This window comes from Hibiscus syriacus, unplaced genomic scaffold (assembly GCF_006381635.1).
Source record: "Hibiscus syriacus cultivar Baekdansim isolate YM2019G1 unplaced genomic scaffold, ASM638163v2 tig00112761_pilon, whole genome shotgun sequence".
NCBI classification, from domain to species: domain Eukaryota; kingdom Viridiplantae; phylum Streptophyta; class Magnoliopsida; order Malvales; family Malvaceae; genus Hibiscus; species Hibiscus syriacus.
In genome coordinates this window covers 78,597-96,222 of record NW_024063398.1, presented here as the reverse complement: position 1 = coordinate 96,222, position 17,626 = coordinate 78,597, and the positions used below count along the sequence as shown (strand labels likewise).

At 38.3% G+C, this 17,626-nt stretch overlaps 1 pseudogene; it reads right to left on the bottom strand.

Moving 5' to 3' along the window:
• LOC120183398 overlaps positions 1 to 17,626 on the bottom strand; it is a 28,933-nt pseudogene that overhangs the window by 1,821 nt on the left and 9,486 nt on the right.

Genomic DNA, 17,626 nt, shown 5'->3' with positions numbered 1-17,626 from the left:
AAAAAGAAGATTCGAACGTTCTTCCCCTCCGGTCATCGACGCTTGGAAAAGAAGAAAAAAAATAAAAACCTACACAACGGGTCTCATGCAAAATGAAGAACGAAAAAAGGTATGATTCTTAACCTTGTAGTTCCCTTCGAAAACAAAAATAATGCTATGAGTTTTGCTTTGTAATTTTTGCCCTTTATTTCGTATCCGAATGTGTGAAATACAGTGAGGATTACATGCTATTTATAATGAGAAAACCAACTATTTTTAGAATCCTATTAACAATAGAGTCCTAATGGTTCTTGGTTTGCTTTTGTTGCTCGGAATTCGCAGTTGTTGTTGATGATTGCTTCCTTGCGCCGGACGAATCGGGATGTTGGGCGAGACGTGCGGCTGTGGGAACCTACACGAACGGCGCTGGATGAGATTGAGAGAGGGCGTGCGACGTTAGGGTTTTTAAAAACCCTAAGTCTGTAATAGGTCACGTAGGATTTGGGTGCTGGTCCACTTTTATACTGGGCTATTTGGGTCACGTGTATTGGACCTATTCATGTAATATAAGACCCAAATAATCAAACTTTATATATTATATAATATAGTTTATTATAAAACATATATATTATATAAAATGATATACTGGACGAAATTTGTTATCTTCAGCTGCCCCTCTTTGCTCTATTCTTTGCTCATTATCGTGTAACGAAAATAGAGCAAAGATTAAAATACACGAATTTCGTCCATATCGAAATGCCCTCTGTCGTAGAGTGGACATCCGATATTAGGACTGGTTTGTCAATTTGGATTGGAGCTCGAAATGACTCTCGTTGCGAGGTTTAGTTGAATTGAAAAATTTTGAGCGCGGTATTCTTCGTCGCGAAGTTGAAACCGAACCCAAAACTTTTGGCAAGTAACCTCTGACTCGTCTTGTGGTCCAAGATACTTCATCGTGAAGATGAAACTTGACCTGAAGACTTTGGTGTTGTTATGTTACAGATGACTCCTTTGACGCGAAGTTGGGTCAATCTGTTTGTGAAGTTAGAAACGTATAGGTCCCCTTTGTCGTGAAGTTGAGCCTTAGAATTGGATATCCTTCGTTGTGAAGTTGAAATCCAATGTTGATTGCATTGTTTCGAGGCCAATATCCTTCACTGTGAAGTTGAAACTAACTCTGAAACTAGAAAGTTTATTGACAGACACTCCTTCTTTGAGTTGGATATCCTTCGTCGTGAAATTGATATCCAATCTAGAGGTAGATGTTGCTTGTGTGCACGATTCCCTTCGTCGTGAAGTTGAAACCGCGGGTGGCCCCTTCGTCATGAAGTTCAACCTGGAATTGGATATCCTTCGTCGTGAAGTTGAAATCCAAGTAATTTGTGTTGTTCCGAGTCCAATATCCTCCACCGTGAAGTTGAAATTGGCTCTGGAATTGGGAAATTATTTGTTGACAATCAGCCGCCCCTTCATCGTGAAGTTGAGCTTGTGTTGTCTTGAGTTCAATATCCTTCGTTGTGAAGTTGAAATTGACTCTGAATAAAATTGAAAGGCTATTTGTTGACAATCAGCCGCCCCTTCGCTGTGAAGTTGAGCTTGTGTTGTCTTGGGTCCAATATCCTTCGCTGTGAAGTTGAAATTGACTCTGAAATTGGGAAGCCCCTTCGTCATAAAGTTGAGCCCTGAATGGCACGATATCCTCCATCGTAGAGTTGAAATCGTGGATGTGTGGGTACGATATCCTCCGTCGTGGAGTTGAAATCGCGGATGACCCATTCGTAATGAAGTTGAGCTTTGACTTGAATATCCTTCACCGTGAAGTTGAAATCCAAGTATTGTATGTTGCGGGTGGACACGATTCCCTTCGCCGTAAAGTTGAAACCGTGGATGACCCCTTTATTGTGAATTTTGGCTTCGAGCTAGATATCATTCGTCGTGAAGTTGAAATCTACTCTCGAACAAATTGTGTTGTTTCGAGTCCAATATCATTCGCTGCGAAGTTGAAATTGACTCTAGATAAAACCTGCAAAGATGTGCATATATGCGATGTTATGGATGCAATGCTCTTAGGTATACCTAAAATGCATATGCAACATATGTTTTTCTGGGCTCTGGAGAGAAATCTCGATCTCAGGTGGCCTGTCGCTGTTGACTCTTGATTTTGGAATCTTGAAGTTTTGATCCCTGATCTTGAATTCTTCAAATGTTCAAATCTGATGTGCACATTCCATTTGTTTCTTGATTTAGAAAAATGCTTCCAGACCATTTCAAGTATGTGCATGAGCTTGATCGGCTTCCGGGTACCTGTACTTTTTAATGAATCTTTGTACAGTAATATGCGATTATCTTTTGCAAAAGTAAACAAATCATTAGGTTTAAATTCAATCCAAGATGCTCAAAAGGAATTGATTTAGAGAAAAATATTGTCTTTATTTATAAGGGAAAAAGAACAAATAGTACATGACAAACACTTTGGAGAATGAATACATGGTGAAGTATGAAATGAATGTCTTAGATCTCGATAATGTGGGCACTTCTGAGCTGAAAATCCGTTAGGTGGTCTTGAACGCAGCCCTTGCCAAGAGATATTCGAAAAATGCGACAACATTCTGGAGAGTGCAACCTTTTTCCGATTTGTTGAGTTTGTAGAAGATTTATATGCTGGGATGTTTCCACTGTCTGGATTTCTTGAGTCAATATCCAAATCGCCCTTTCGGGTTTTCAACTTGGACCCATCCTTGGTTGCAAGACGCCCTTTTCGGGTTTTCATGTTGAACCCACCTTATTTTTTCTTCTCTTTTTTCTTCTTTTTTTCTTTTTTTCTTTTCCTCTTTTAATTTTTCTTTTTCTGTTTTCAATTTAGGACACCTTTTCGGGTTTTCACCCTAAACGTTTTTCTCTTTTTGTTTTTTGTTTTTTTTTGTTTTTGTTTTTGTTTTTTTTCAACTTAGGACGCCTTTTCGGGTTTTCATCCTAAGCGATGTGGCAATACAGGTCCGTCCATTTCAGTCTGGAAAAGGGCTCCTCCGGAAAAGGTCTTTTTCACGACATAAGGTCCTTCCCAATTTGGCGTCCATTTTCCTCGAAAATCTTTCTAGACTGGCCAAATTCTTTTTAGCACCAGATCTCCTTCACGAAATATTCTCGGGCACACCTTTTTGTTATGTGCTCGGATCATCCGTTTCTGATAGATTTGACCATGATGAATGGCTTTCAAACTCTTTTCATCTATCAGATTAAGCTGATCATATCTGGACTGTATCCATTCTGTATCATCCAGTTCAACTTCTGTCAAGACCCGAAGTGACGGAATCTCTACTTCAATGGGTAGCACTGCTTCCATTCCATAAGCTAGTGAAAATGGAGTTACCCCAGTCGAGGTTCGTACCGAGGTTCGGTAAGCGAACAAAGCAAAAGGCAATTTCTCATGCCAGTCTTTGTAAGTCTCAATCGTTTTCTCCACTATCTTCTTAATGTTTTTGTTTGCTGTTTCTACTGCTCCGTTCATCTTTGGTCTGTAAGCGGTAGAATTGTGATGCTTTATGTTGAATTGCTCACAAGCAGCATTCACCATTTTGTTGTTCAAGTTTGTAGCGTTATCGGTGATAATCCTTTCAGGTAGACCATACCGACATATGATTTCTTTCTTCAGAAACTTGTAAATAGTGAATTGAGTAACACTGGCATATGTTGCAACTTATACCCATTTTATGAAGTAATCGATGGCTACAAGGATGAAACGGTGACCATTTGAAGCCTTTCAGATGGATTTTCCCGATAACGTCCATGCCCCACACAGAGAAAGGCCAGGGCGATGTCATTACATGAAGTGGATAAGGTGGAACATTGATTTTATCTCCGTAAATCTGACATTTATGAGATCTTCTAGCATAGTTGATGCAATCACTTTCCAGTGTGGACAAAAAATATATGCATCTCATTATTTGTCTTGACATCATATGTCCATTTGCATGTGCTCCACAAACTCTATCATGTACTTCTTCCACTATCATTTTTGCCTCTTCAGCATCGACGCACCTTAACAGGACTTGATTATGGTTTTTCTTGTATAAAACCTCTCCGTCAAGGACGTATCCAGCTGCCATCCTTCTAAGGGTTTTCTTATCGGTTTTGGTGGCTTCTTCTGGATAACTCTGATACTTGATATACTGCAGAATGTCGTAGTACCAAGGCTTAGTATCTTTCACTTCTTCAATTTGGTAATAATGAGTCGGGTACTCATACGACTGCATGTTAATTGGCATCATTTCAGACTCCCCACTAGCCTTGAATGCGGCTGCCAAGGTAGCTAATGCGTCAGCCATTTGATTTTCTTCTCTAGGCACGTAGTGGAATGTGACTTCATCGAATTCTTCGAGCAAATCCAGTATTAGTCTCCGGTATTCCATCAGCTTTGTATCTTTGGTTTCTCATTCTCCGCGGAGCTGATAGATTACTAATGTTGAATCTTCGTATATCTACAAGGTCTTTATGTTTTGCCCCAGTGCAGCTCGGATTCCCAAGACACAGGCTTCATACTCTGCCATGTTATTAGTGCAATCGAAGTTCAGTCTGCTGGTAAATGGGTAGTGATTCCCTTTTGGAGAGATCAGGATTGCCCCGATGCCATGTCCTAATGTATTTGATGCACCATCGAAATGCATTCTCCAAGAACTGTCTATTAAAGTACTTACTTCTTCTATGAATATAACCATCAAGTCTTCATCTGGAAAATCAAAGTCCAATGGCTAGTAATTCTCATCGATTCTACTAGACAAGAACTCTGATATGACACTTCATTTGATTGCTTTTTGGCTCATGTACTCGATGTCAAATTCAGACAAGAACATCTGCCATCGGGCTAACCTTCCAGATAGAGCATGTACACCCATCATGTACTTCAGGGGATCTAACTTGGAAATCAGCCAAGTAGTATGGTAAATCATGTATTGTCGGAGTCTTTTTGTGGCCCAGAATGAAGCACATCAAACCTTCTCGATAGGAGGATATTTGACCTCGTAATCGGTGAACTTCTTGCTTAAATAGTAGATGACTTTTTCCTTCTTCCCAGATTCATCATGTTGATCTAGGACACGTCCCATAGAGTTCTTGAATATGGAGAGATACAAGAACAGAGGTTTGCCCGAGATAGGGGACATCAGGACAGGAGAGTGAGACAAATACTCTTTTACTTTCTCAAATGCAATCTGACATTTTTCATCCCACGCTCCAGCGTTGTTCTTTCGGAGAAGACGGAAGATTGGGTCACACTTGTCGGTTAACTGAGATATGAACTGTGCTATGTAGTTCAATCTGCCCAGAAAACCTCTGACCTCTTTTTGTGTTCGTGGTGGAGGTAGACTTTGAATAACCTTAACTTTATCGAGATCGACCTCGATGCCTTTTCTGCTGACCACGAAGCCTAATAGTTTTTCGGATGTTACCCCGAAAGTGCACTTGCTAGGGTTCAATCTCAGTTGGAACTTTCTCAATCTCTGGAAGAGCTTTCTCAAGTTCTTGACATGTTCATTCTCGGTTTTTGCCTTGACAATTATGTCATCAACATAAACCTCAATTTCTTTGTGCATCATATCGTGGAACAATGTCACTATAGCTCTCTGATATGTTGCCCCAGCGTTCTTCAGTCCGAAGGGCATCACCTTGTAGCAGAAAGTTCCCTACATTATGATGAACGCGGTCTTCTCCATGTCTTCAGGATGCATCTTGATCTGGTTATATCCCAAAAATCCATCCATGAATGAAAAGAAAGCGTTCCCGGTTGTATTGTCTACCAACGTGCCAATGTGTGGTAGAGAAAAGTTGTCTTTAGGACTTGCTTTGTTAAGGTCCCGGTAGTCGACACTCATGCGTACTTTCCCGTCTTTCTTCGAAAAAGGAACTATGTTGGCCACCCACTCCGAATACTTGACCACTTGAAGAAAACCGGCATCAAATTGCTTTTTGACTTCTTCTTTAATTTTAAGGAGCATATCAGGTCACATCCTTCTCAGTTTCTTTTGCACGGGTTTGCACTCTGGCTTAATTGGTAGTTTATGAACTACCATATCTGTGTCTAGTCCCGACATGTCTTGATACGACCAGGCGAACACATCTCTGTATTCCTGAAGTAAGACTATAAGGTTTTGTCTTGCTTCAGCTAAAAGAGTTGTGCCAATTCTAACATTCTTTCTATCATCTTCAGTACCCATATTCAAGACTTCGGTTGTCTCCTCATGTGGTAGTATTTGTTTATCTACTCTTTCTACCATTCTCAACAATTCGGTGGGTAAGTTGCACTCCACTTCAGTGTCGTATTTACTAAATTCCCCGAGACAAATGGCCGATTCAAAATCAACCTCCGGATCAGGATCATCAGTGCCTGCATTATCGTTATCTGGGGTCCTGAAGGAACAAAGAAGATATGTATGCATGAGATGAAATATCCCACACGAAATAATTAAATTTGAAGAATAATATAATAGAGTACTAGAATGAAAAAAAATAGACAATAAATTCAAAAATAAATGAAGTAAGAAAACTTGTTTGCCATGGAAAGGGAAAAATGCATCTTTTATTGAACTTAAACAAAATATTTATTCATCCTTACAAAAGATCACCTATTTCCCCGGATATAGGCAAATATGGATGTATAGGCAAATAGGGATAGTTTGAATATTACTCTGAAAGACTCTTGTAAACCACATGTAGTTCTTCCACCTACCAACTGCTAGGCACGAACCCATGTGGTAGAGGGCATAACCCGGATCTATCTTCGTTGTCAACATCCTCTGTGGTCACGATATTAATGTTCAGATCTTCCACAGCCGCTTCTAGATTGGATGAGGTGGTCTCGAACACATAACCACCCGACTTGAATGTATTGTAAAGAGGCGGGAATACCATGGGTTCCCGTTGAAGTTCACCTCCAGTTAACCTGGCTAGTCTTCTTTATCAGTTCTTCCAAAATTCCTTCTTCTTTTCATGGTAACTGAGCTGAAAACCGAGCCCAAACTGATCTAACTTCAAAACAGGAAGAACTGGATTGATTCTTCTTTGTAGCAACTTCCCAAACCCTCATCCGTTCTTGGCGCCTCGTCCCAAGGTTTGCTTGATCTCCATCTTAGTGCACTGGGAGAGTCGGAGTTTAGGAATACTTCTTCCTTCTCCCACGAATGTGGCATTCACGAATTCTAAGGAGCAAAATTAGCACTCCACCGCTTCTTCATCTACTTTGATGTATGGGGCCTCCGTGGTCACACTTGCCACGATATCTTCCTCAGCATTGATAATTACTAAGGCCCCGTCAATAACAAATTTAACTTTTTGGTGCAATGCGGAAGGTACTGCACCTGCTTGATGAATCCATGGCCTTCCCAAAAGATAGCTATAGGACAGCATGATATCCATCACAAGGAACTCAATATCATAGGTGGATGGTCCGATGGTCAACGATACCTCGATCTTACCGCCTACCTCTCTTTTGGTCCCGTCAAATGCTCGGACCACGTTCTGACATGTTCTCATATGAGATGTATCTATTGGCAGCCTATTCAATGTCACCAAAGGCATCACATTTAGGGCCAAACCGTTTTCAATCAATACACTCGGTAAAACGTGCCCCTTGCAATACATAGTGATATGCAGTGCCTTTGTTCGACCTCTTCCTCCGGATGAAATCTCATCATCTGAAAACGAGATGAGATTATCAGTTTGAATATTGTTCACCAGTCGATCCATCTTGCTGAGTGGTATGTCTTGTGGCATGAACGTTTGATTAAGGACTTTCAACAGTGTTTCTCGGTGTGCCTCCGAGTTTAAAAACAGTGCTAGCATTGAAGTACGCGTAGGTAAGCTGTGGAGCTGTTCTATAATGTTGCATTCGATGTGCTTCAAGATCTTGAGGAACTCTTTAGCTTCTTCCTCCTTTATAGGTTCATTGACAACTAGCACATCTTCTTTGAATGGCTCAAGTGGTCTTTACCCCACTTTGCTATCACATCCTTTGGAAGTACTCACCTGGCATTCGTACTTCCATGGCACTTGTGATTGTCCTTGTATTGAAAAGACCGAGGTGATGTGATCACCACCTTGGCTGGTGTTGTTACTGTCATATTTTTCTTAGGGGTAATTATCAAATGACTACCCCTACCGAATCTTTTGTCTGATGATTCTCCAGTGGCACAAACATCTACTTCCAAAGAATCTTGAATTTCTTCGTAAAATTCCAACTTTTTCCGGTCCATCAAGAGTTGGACTAATGATGTGAATTCTGGGTAATCTTGCACCTTATGCCCCTCTTCATTGTGGTAACAACAATGGTTACCATCTTAAATCCTCGTTGCATGTGATTGGGGTGTAAGAAGCCCCACCTTTACCATTTGGCTCCAAACCCAAGCCAAATGAGCTTTAACTTCCGAAACACAAGTTTTGATTCTCTTGCCATTCTCAGTTGTGATTGGTTGATTCCTGTCTCCTGATGATTAGGCAAAGGATTCTGGGCGACGTTCGGTGTTCCAGAGTTGAAATAGATCCAGTTCTTGTTCCGCATTCGTTGTACAAGCCTCTTGAATATGAGATAGCTTTCAATTGAATGCCCCTACACACCTCCCTGATATTCACAGTGGGCGTTTTAGTCAAACCATTTCTAATATGGGGGCTTTATCAGATCCATTGGGTAGGGTGATACCGCATGAGTGTCGAAGAGTTATTGATATAACTCTTTATACGTCATGGGAATGCAATCGAACTGTTCCCTTTCTTTCCTTGGTTCTCTCTGAGTTTGGTTAGAAGTACCAGATGGTACAGCTGCAGTTGTTTTTGAACTTGAGACCGTAACACCTTTGTTGGTGTTGTAGGTATTGACATTGTTGATCTCCCACTCTTTGTTCTTCATGGGAGGCTTTTTACTGGAGTCACATCCCTCAATCTTTCATTGTTTTGTGGCAAGTTCAACCATTTTGCCAGCTATAACCAGATCTGAGAAACTTCCCGATGTGATTGCCACCAGGTGCCCGAAGTAAGGTGTTTTCAGGGTCTGTACAAATAACTTTCTAGTTTCATTTTCATCCAAGGGTGGATGAACTTGCACAGATAAATCCCTCCATCTCTTTGTGTACTGTCGGAAACTTTCGTTATGCTTTTTCTCCAGGCTTTGTAGCATAACCCGATCTGGTCTCATATCATTGATATGCTTGTACTGCTCTAAGAAAGATTTGGCTAAGTCTTTCCATGTAACACCCCAACCCATATCCGACCCGGATCCGAGTCTGAGGTGTCACATTGACTTTTCAAAACATTTACTTGTATAAAATAGTGAGTAATTTAAATTTTTTATAATATATAACTTATTCAAAACGTTTACAGAACTCTTCAGAGCTTATACAATATATTATTTTGAATACATGCCAACTAGAACTTTATATATTAAAATACATACATTTCATGTCATTCACATACTTATAATCAAGACTTCATGCACTTTAACTATCGGAAATAGACTTATCACAAGTCCAATTTCTATATCATTCTATAAAATAAGATGCACTCACCTTGGCCTCACTAAGTTTCAATCCCTTTTTATGATTTCCTTTCTTTCGATCGAATCTTAACTTGATGATCATACCAGAACTTGTTCATATTCGATATCTACATAATCATACATTGATACATATTAGTATCCAATTAATATACTCTAATCTATTATTTCTTAGACCAAAAGAAAGGTTTATTTTAATTTCCCCTTGAAGTGCATCGATGCATTCTACAGTGTATCGATGCATCCCTTAACATATGCATCGATGCACTCCTTATGCATCGATGTACTAATTACATTCGATGATTCCCTTTTTAAGGGGTGCATCGATGCACTTCCTGTGCATCGATACGCACTGAACAATTTCTGGAAATTTACCCTTGATGCATCGGTACATGGTGAATGTGTACCGATGCACACTAGCCCAGAATTCCAATTTATGCCCGAAAATCAACTCTTTTCAGCTTAATTACTTCATATATCATCTCCTTTCTTATTCTTAACTTACATACTCATATTCAAACTCATTTCTATTCATTAATCACCTCTTTAACATCAAAACCCTATTCTCCATATGTAATTCAAGAATCACACTAAATTTTCAACATGTTTCAAATTCAATTCTATTGCTTCTAACTTCTTAATTAGACCCTTGACAAGTCAAAATCATCCTTAGAACTTCAAAAACCTTTTTATAATAAAAGTTCATTTATAAACTCTTAATAAAAATTCCTTTATAATTCTCTCTTCTTGGTGTTTTAAACTTATATAAGCTTTCCTTAAGCTTATATAACCCCCAAAGACTCAAATCCAACTTAAATATTCAAGAAATCAATAGCTAAATCAAACATACCTTTGCTCTTGGCTTCCACGTGAAGAAGAAGAAAGGAGAAGAAGAGAACTCTGGAGAAATCTCTCCCTTTCCACGTGGTTCCCTTTTCTTATAAAGGAAGAATAAAAATCTTACTTGTCAATTGACCATTTTACACTTTAATTCATTCTATAATTATTAAATAACATTCATCATATATTTCCAATAAATCATTGAACTATTCAATTATCCTACTTAAATCACCAATTTTTGAAAATTTTCAATCTAGTCACTAACCCGATATTGAGGATGTTACAAATCTCCCATCATTTTAAGAAAATTCATCCTCGAATTTTCACTGAACATATTAATAAGAACATATCTCCTAATGTTCTCATGTTATCTCCTTTACTTAATCTTTCATTCCTTTAGTTCTTCAACTACCGTTTTCCCTTATATATTCATCTATTGTCACTTATCATATAAACAGTAACTAGTAACTTTAATCCATTTCTGTCTTTTCTCTCATTCTATTATGCATTTTCCTTTGACCACTTCTGAAATTTCATATAATATCACTAATCACGTAGACAGTAACATCCATTTTCATCACTTAACCTCATAAATCCATCTTTAATTATCTTATAACAATAACCAACTCGTTTTCCAACATCATTTGACCGAGAACACAACATTATATCTTCTTTAAATATGATTAACATACACTTTAAAGAATATTTTCACATCACCTTGCACACTTTCTTACTTCTATATCAAAATTGTCATCTACACTTCCATATAACCTTTATCGTATCTGATCTTTTAACTCATCCCTTTCATTTCTTTATTCCATTATTCCTTTATTTATTCCTTATACCCAAATCATATCTTTTCTTTCATGTTCACATACTCTTGTCTTATCACCTATACTCATCTCTATGTACCAATCTTCGTTGCATCCTCATAACTTTGATAACCCATTTCCTTATATAGAACTTCATTCTTTATCATTTCCTATACTTGTATTTTCCTTCCTTAAGGTTCCATGCAAATACTTATCTCCTTTTCTACATCATGCTATCTGATCAGAATACACAACTATATTCAGATTCACATCATAATCAATTAACTCAACTTTATCTTTTCCTCTAATATTATAACTCTATCACCTTTACTCTGACAACTAGTCAATAGCATCTGTTCAATCTAGGGCACAAGCCCTAGTCAACCAATCATATACATTCATTTCAATCGAAATTATCTCAAAATTAGTTTATTTAACTTATCAATTTCACCTCTATTCTCATACATCCTGTAATTTCTATTGCTCAAACTCAACATTCTGACTTCCTTTGTCTTATAATCTGATCATCGATATACTCATTCTTAAACTCATCTTATCCATCCTCAGCTTTACTCAAATATACAAATCCTTATTTCCCTTTTCATTTACTATACCACATTACTATGATCCAAATATACAACTGTATCCAGATCCATTTCATATTTGGTTATCATAACCTGACAATATCTTATAATTTTATAATTCCAGTACATTTTATCACGTACTCTGGTTAGCCAACGCTAACTCTTTTCATCTTAACTGCAAACCCTTATCATATAAACACTCTTGCTTATACACAATGCTATCCCTTCATTTCAAACTCATAAGCTCTGACTTTATACATTTTATACGCTTGTCACTGATACATTTATTCTTGAACTCTTCTACCAATTCTCACTGCATCATTTGATCTTTTAACGCTCTTATGGTGACACTTGTTCACCATATTCTATCTTATCCACGAAATAATAAAACTACTCCATATCACTTTTTCGATTCAAAACAGTGAAAAACTTTCTATCATTATTCAGATATGATTTCAACTTTCTGAAATCAAGCTTTAATCTTATAAGACACTTTCTGAGGTTTTCGCTCTTCATCCTGCCTGGCCAGGGCAGGTGAATTGCTATCACCATCAGATTTGTCAGCTATCGATTCACTTCAACCATTTCTATAATCAATTTCTACTATATCATACAAATCTTATTCTATTAACAAGATAGTATACTCCTTACACTTATCAGATCAGAAATTATTGAATTTGTGGTGGCATGTACACATTTTAAATCTCATTTAACTTTGGTTTAAGCCTAGAATCGGCTAAACCTTGGCTCTGATACCATTAAATGTAACACCCCAACCCGTATCCGACCCGGTTTCGAGTCCGAGGTGTCACATTGACTTTTCAAAATATTTACTTGTATAAAATAATGAGTAATTTAAAATTTTTATAACATATAACTTATTCAAAACGTTTACAGAACTATTCAGAGCTTGTACAATATATTATTTTGAATACATGCCAACTAGAACTTTATATATTAAAATACATACATTTCATGTCATTCACCTACTTATAATCAAGACTTCATGCACTTTAACTATCGGAAATAGACTTATCGCAAGTCCAATTTCTATATCATTCTATAAAATAAGATGCACTCACCTTGGCCTCACTAAGTTTCAATCCCCTTTTATGATTTCCTTTCTTTCGATCGAATCTTAACTTGATGATCATACCGGAACTTGTTCATGTTCGATATCTACATAATCATGCATTGATACATATTAGTATCCAATTAATATACTCTAATCTATCATTTCTTAGACCAAAAGAAAGGTTTATTTCTATTTCCCCTTGAAGTGCATCGATGCATTCTACAATGTATCGATGCATCCCTTAACATATGCATCGATGCACTCCTTATGCATCGATGCACTAATTGCATTCGATGATTCCCTTTTTAAGGGGTGCATCGATGCACTTCCTGTGCATCGATACACACTGAACAATTTTTGGAAATTTACCCTTGATGCATCGGTATAATGCATCGGTATATGATGAATGTGTACCGATGCACACTAGCCCAAAATTCCAATTTATGCCCGAAAATCCACTCTTTTCAGCTTAATTACTTTATATATCATCTCCTTTCTTATTCTTAACTTACATACTCATATTCAAACTCATTTCTATTCATTAATCACCTCTTTAACATCAAAATCCTATTCTCTATATGTAATTCAAGAATTACACTAAATTTTCAACAAGTTCTAAATTCAATTCTATTGCTTCTAACTTCTTAATTAGACCCTTGACAAGTCAAATTTATCCTTAGAACTTCAAAAACCTTTTTATAATAAAAGTTCATTTATAAACTCTTAATAAAAATTACTTTCTAATTCTCTTTTCTTGGTGTTTTAAACTTATATAAGCTTTCCTTAAGCTTATATAACCCCCAAAGACTCAAATCCAACTTAAATATTCAAGAAATCAACAGCTAAATCAAACTTACCTTTGCTCTTGGCTTCCACGTGAAGAAGAAGAAAGGAGAAGAAGAGAACTCTGGAGAAATCTCTCCCTTTCCACGTGGTTCCCTTTTCTTATAAAGGAAGAATAAAAATCTTACTTGTCAATTGATCATTTTACCCTTTAATTCATTCCATAATTACTAAATAACCTTCATCATATATTTCCAATAAATCATTAAACTATTCAATTATCCTACTTAAATCACTAATTTCTAAAAAATTTCAATCTAGTCACTAACCCGATATTGAGGATGTAACATTCCACGTCTTAATATGAGTTTGGCTGAGCTGGTTGTACCACTGGATAGCTGAACCGGACAGGCTCTCCTGAAAGCAATAGATAAGGAGTTGGTCATTTCTCACGTATCCTGTCATCTTCCGACAAAATATAGTGATATGGGCAGAAGGGCAGCTGTTCCCGTCGAACTTCTCAAACTCAAGAATTCTAAACTTAGGTGGAAGCACCAAATCTGGAACTAGGCTGAGTTCCATTGCGTCCACTCCATAATAATCATGGTCCCCTTGGACCATCTTCATTTGATCTTCTAACATCATGATCTTCTCTTCCATCTTCTTTGCCTTATCCTCTTCGTCAAAATCCGGGATAGGGCAGTCGTCCGGATGACTATCAGGATTTGCTGCAGAAGTTTGTAAATTTGAAACCGATACAGCTTTCCCTTTGGCGTCAGATGAGTCACGTTGCAGTCCAGGTAAGATCCCGGATGAGATAACCACTTGTGGGGTCGGTGGTATGGTTATCCCCTCAGATGCACCTACTCCGGATGCACTTGCTTGTTGTTGTAAACCAGACAACTTAGCCACGATCTAGTCGACTAAGGACTCCGTGCTTTTCTTGATGGATTCAATAGTACTTTGACTGTTCTGAGTCATTTTGTCCTCCAATTCTTTCTGTAGCCTTGCCATGTTCTCTTCTGTCTTCTCGATTCTGGCATCCATTTGTCTATTTTTTTCTCGAGTATTATGCGGGAGATGCATATCTAATGCTTACGGTGGTAAGCTTGGTGTCTGAGACATGTTCTGTTAGTTAATACGAATGTAAAAACATGGAAAATATAAAATAAAAAAATAAACATGAAATATAAAATGCAAAATATGCAATGTATGATGTATTCAATTTGGAGGCATTGATCCAGAAAAGTATCCATTATTATAAATAATCCTTATTCAGAAAAAAATGTTTTATCTTTTAAGAGACATAAAAACAAATTAAAGGTACATCCAAACTAAATCCTCTAGACCCCGAACATATTCTAGTAGGTTGACAAGTCTTCTGCCTTCATCTGTCACTGGTTGAATGCCTTATCAAAATACTCCAGCTTCCCTTGCCAGGCCATGAAGATGACAGTCTGCCTTCTGTACTTGATCCAGAAAATCTCGGATGGTTGCGTCTCTGGCCTTCACCCTTTGCTGTGCTTGCTCCCAACGGAAACACCACTGTAAACCTCCGTCGAAAGGCACTATCTGAAGCTCGTTTGCTTGTTTCTAGAACCCATCTACAATAGCTTCTAACTTAACTATTGTTTTGCCATCATTTTCATGTTGCTTCTCAAGATCGGCCACTCGAATTCTCAAACGTTGGTTCTGATGTTGACTGTCTGCTAAGAGCCTTTAAGTCATTTTCAACTATTCATTCCAAGCTCTTTCATCGGGCCACTCAAACTTTCTTTTCAGGCTATGAACTTCGTCTTTCCAGTATTCAGAGGCCACTTTTAATTTGGAGTTATCCTTGACTTTATCTTGGTACCCCTTTCTCAAATCTTCGAGCTCAAAACACTCTTTTTTGTTCTCTTTCTAGTTTGTCTACTTTATCTTTATGAGAGTCGGTATCTAGCTTCCACTGATAACGTTCAGCTTCAAGCTCCCTAACCCTCTGCTTCAGCTCATTGTTCACAGTTTCGAACTCTACCTTGGCTATCTCAAGTTCAGAAGGGACAGGCCTGAGATGTTCCTCCATGGTCCGGGTGTCTTCATAATCTGGCACCGGGTTGTTTTCATTTTTCCTCAATCTTCGCCACTCTACATAATCCAGAGTAAGAATGTCTCTGGAAGCTACAACATCCATCCGGAATACTTTCTTCCATGAATCGACTGCTTCCTTGATCATTTTTTATAGCTGTCACCGTGATACACAAACTCTGATTTAACTAATCCGCTTGTTGTTGGGACAAACTGACGTGCCCCATACTGTCTAAGTGATAACAACAGAGCATACCCAACTGCACCCCAAAGTCTAAGTAAGGTCATAGTATCAGAGTCCCCACATCGAAAAAAAATGTCACCGAGGAACAACTAGGGGGCTCTCCAGGTAATATCCCGATCCTGAAGATGTGTAAAGACTTTCATCCACTTTTCCTTTGAAGCATCTTCATATCATTTCATTGTCATGAACTCTCCCAAAGGTGAATAAGTGGTACTAAATCGGCGGTAGGCAACCCCGTTAGTCTTCCAAAAGTGGCTATGAATCCAGAATTGAAGGAGCTGAACACACCCAATGAACCTTCCTCCACCAGCTCTTCTGCAATGATTAAGAGATCGAAAGGTCTCGGCTAAGATGGCTGGTGCTGGGTTGACTCGCCTTGGAAGTTGTTCGAATAGCTCCACCACGGCTGCGTCGATGTACCCCAGGGTCTTCGGAAAGATAGTAAACTCGTACAGACCCATTGCAAAAAGGTCTATAGTTTTCCATTCATCAGGGTGGTTCTTCATTAGTTGCCTTATGTGGATCCACTCGATTCCTTTCCCGTTACCTTTGTGTCGGAGTCGATCAATCACCCATTTTTCATCAACCCCTGCAATCTTAGCCAGTCCGTTCTTGAAAGGATGACTCTTGATGTGTTTGATATATGGCCTATCTAGTCTGATGTTTTCGCAGTGCAATAGGGTAGTATACTCTTCGATAGTGGGCACCATTTCCTCCCGGTTAAAGGTAAAGCAACTATATCACGGGTTCCAGAATTGAATTAATGCTCGGAGCAGGGGCCCATCAGTCTTGACATGGAGTAAGAGGGCAATATCACCATATTGTTGGTTGAACTTCTGTTTTCTATCATTCTTCCAACTGTCCCAAATGTTCTGCAGCTCTTGAACATCGTTCTGTTTCAGGCTGACAGAGGCGTAACTAACCAGCTCTGACACATAGTTTCCCCTGAAAACTGTCTCTCTTCTCTTTCTATGTTTTCTCGAACCATAGTCGTGCCTCGGTGTTTTCAATCTCTTGTATTACAATACCTTTTTCCATTAATTCGGATTATTTTATGTATAACAAATGCTTTTTATGGATCAATAGCCTTTTGTTATGATGCAAATGCTAGAAAACAAACACAAAGGCAAAAAAGTTAGTAAAATAAAAATAAATAAATAAATAATGACAAAAGAAAAAAAACATAAAAAATAGTTAGGGTAAAAATATCCTAGGTTTTGGAATATGGTTTTGAGGTAGGCTCTAATTCTCCATGGTCTCCCGGTATAGGTTCTAAAAAACGGTACCTGAGTTCTCCTTACCGGTGCCCCCTTGGGCTTGCCAGACCCTTAGTCCTAAACCCATCACAGGCTTGTGTGGACTAAGTTAAACTCGAAAGGACACATTCTCTTATGCTCGCACGGTGAATAAATTCACACGAAGACATAAGGTATATGAATCCTGAAGGCTACTTGCTAGGCCCACACGGTGAATAAATTCACACGAATATGTCGCTTTTACCCCCACTTAAAATAGGGTTTAGAGCTCGGGTATAGAGCCTTAGAGGAAAAAATGAGTTTGGAAGGCTGAAATCATTAGAAAACGGTTAGTACAACTATTTACTCGAAAAATATAATCAAAAGTAAGCCATAAGGATCGAAATATTACCTTAAAATTTAAACTTACCCTTTTCGTTAAAAAGACAACTGGAAATTACCTTAGCCTGAC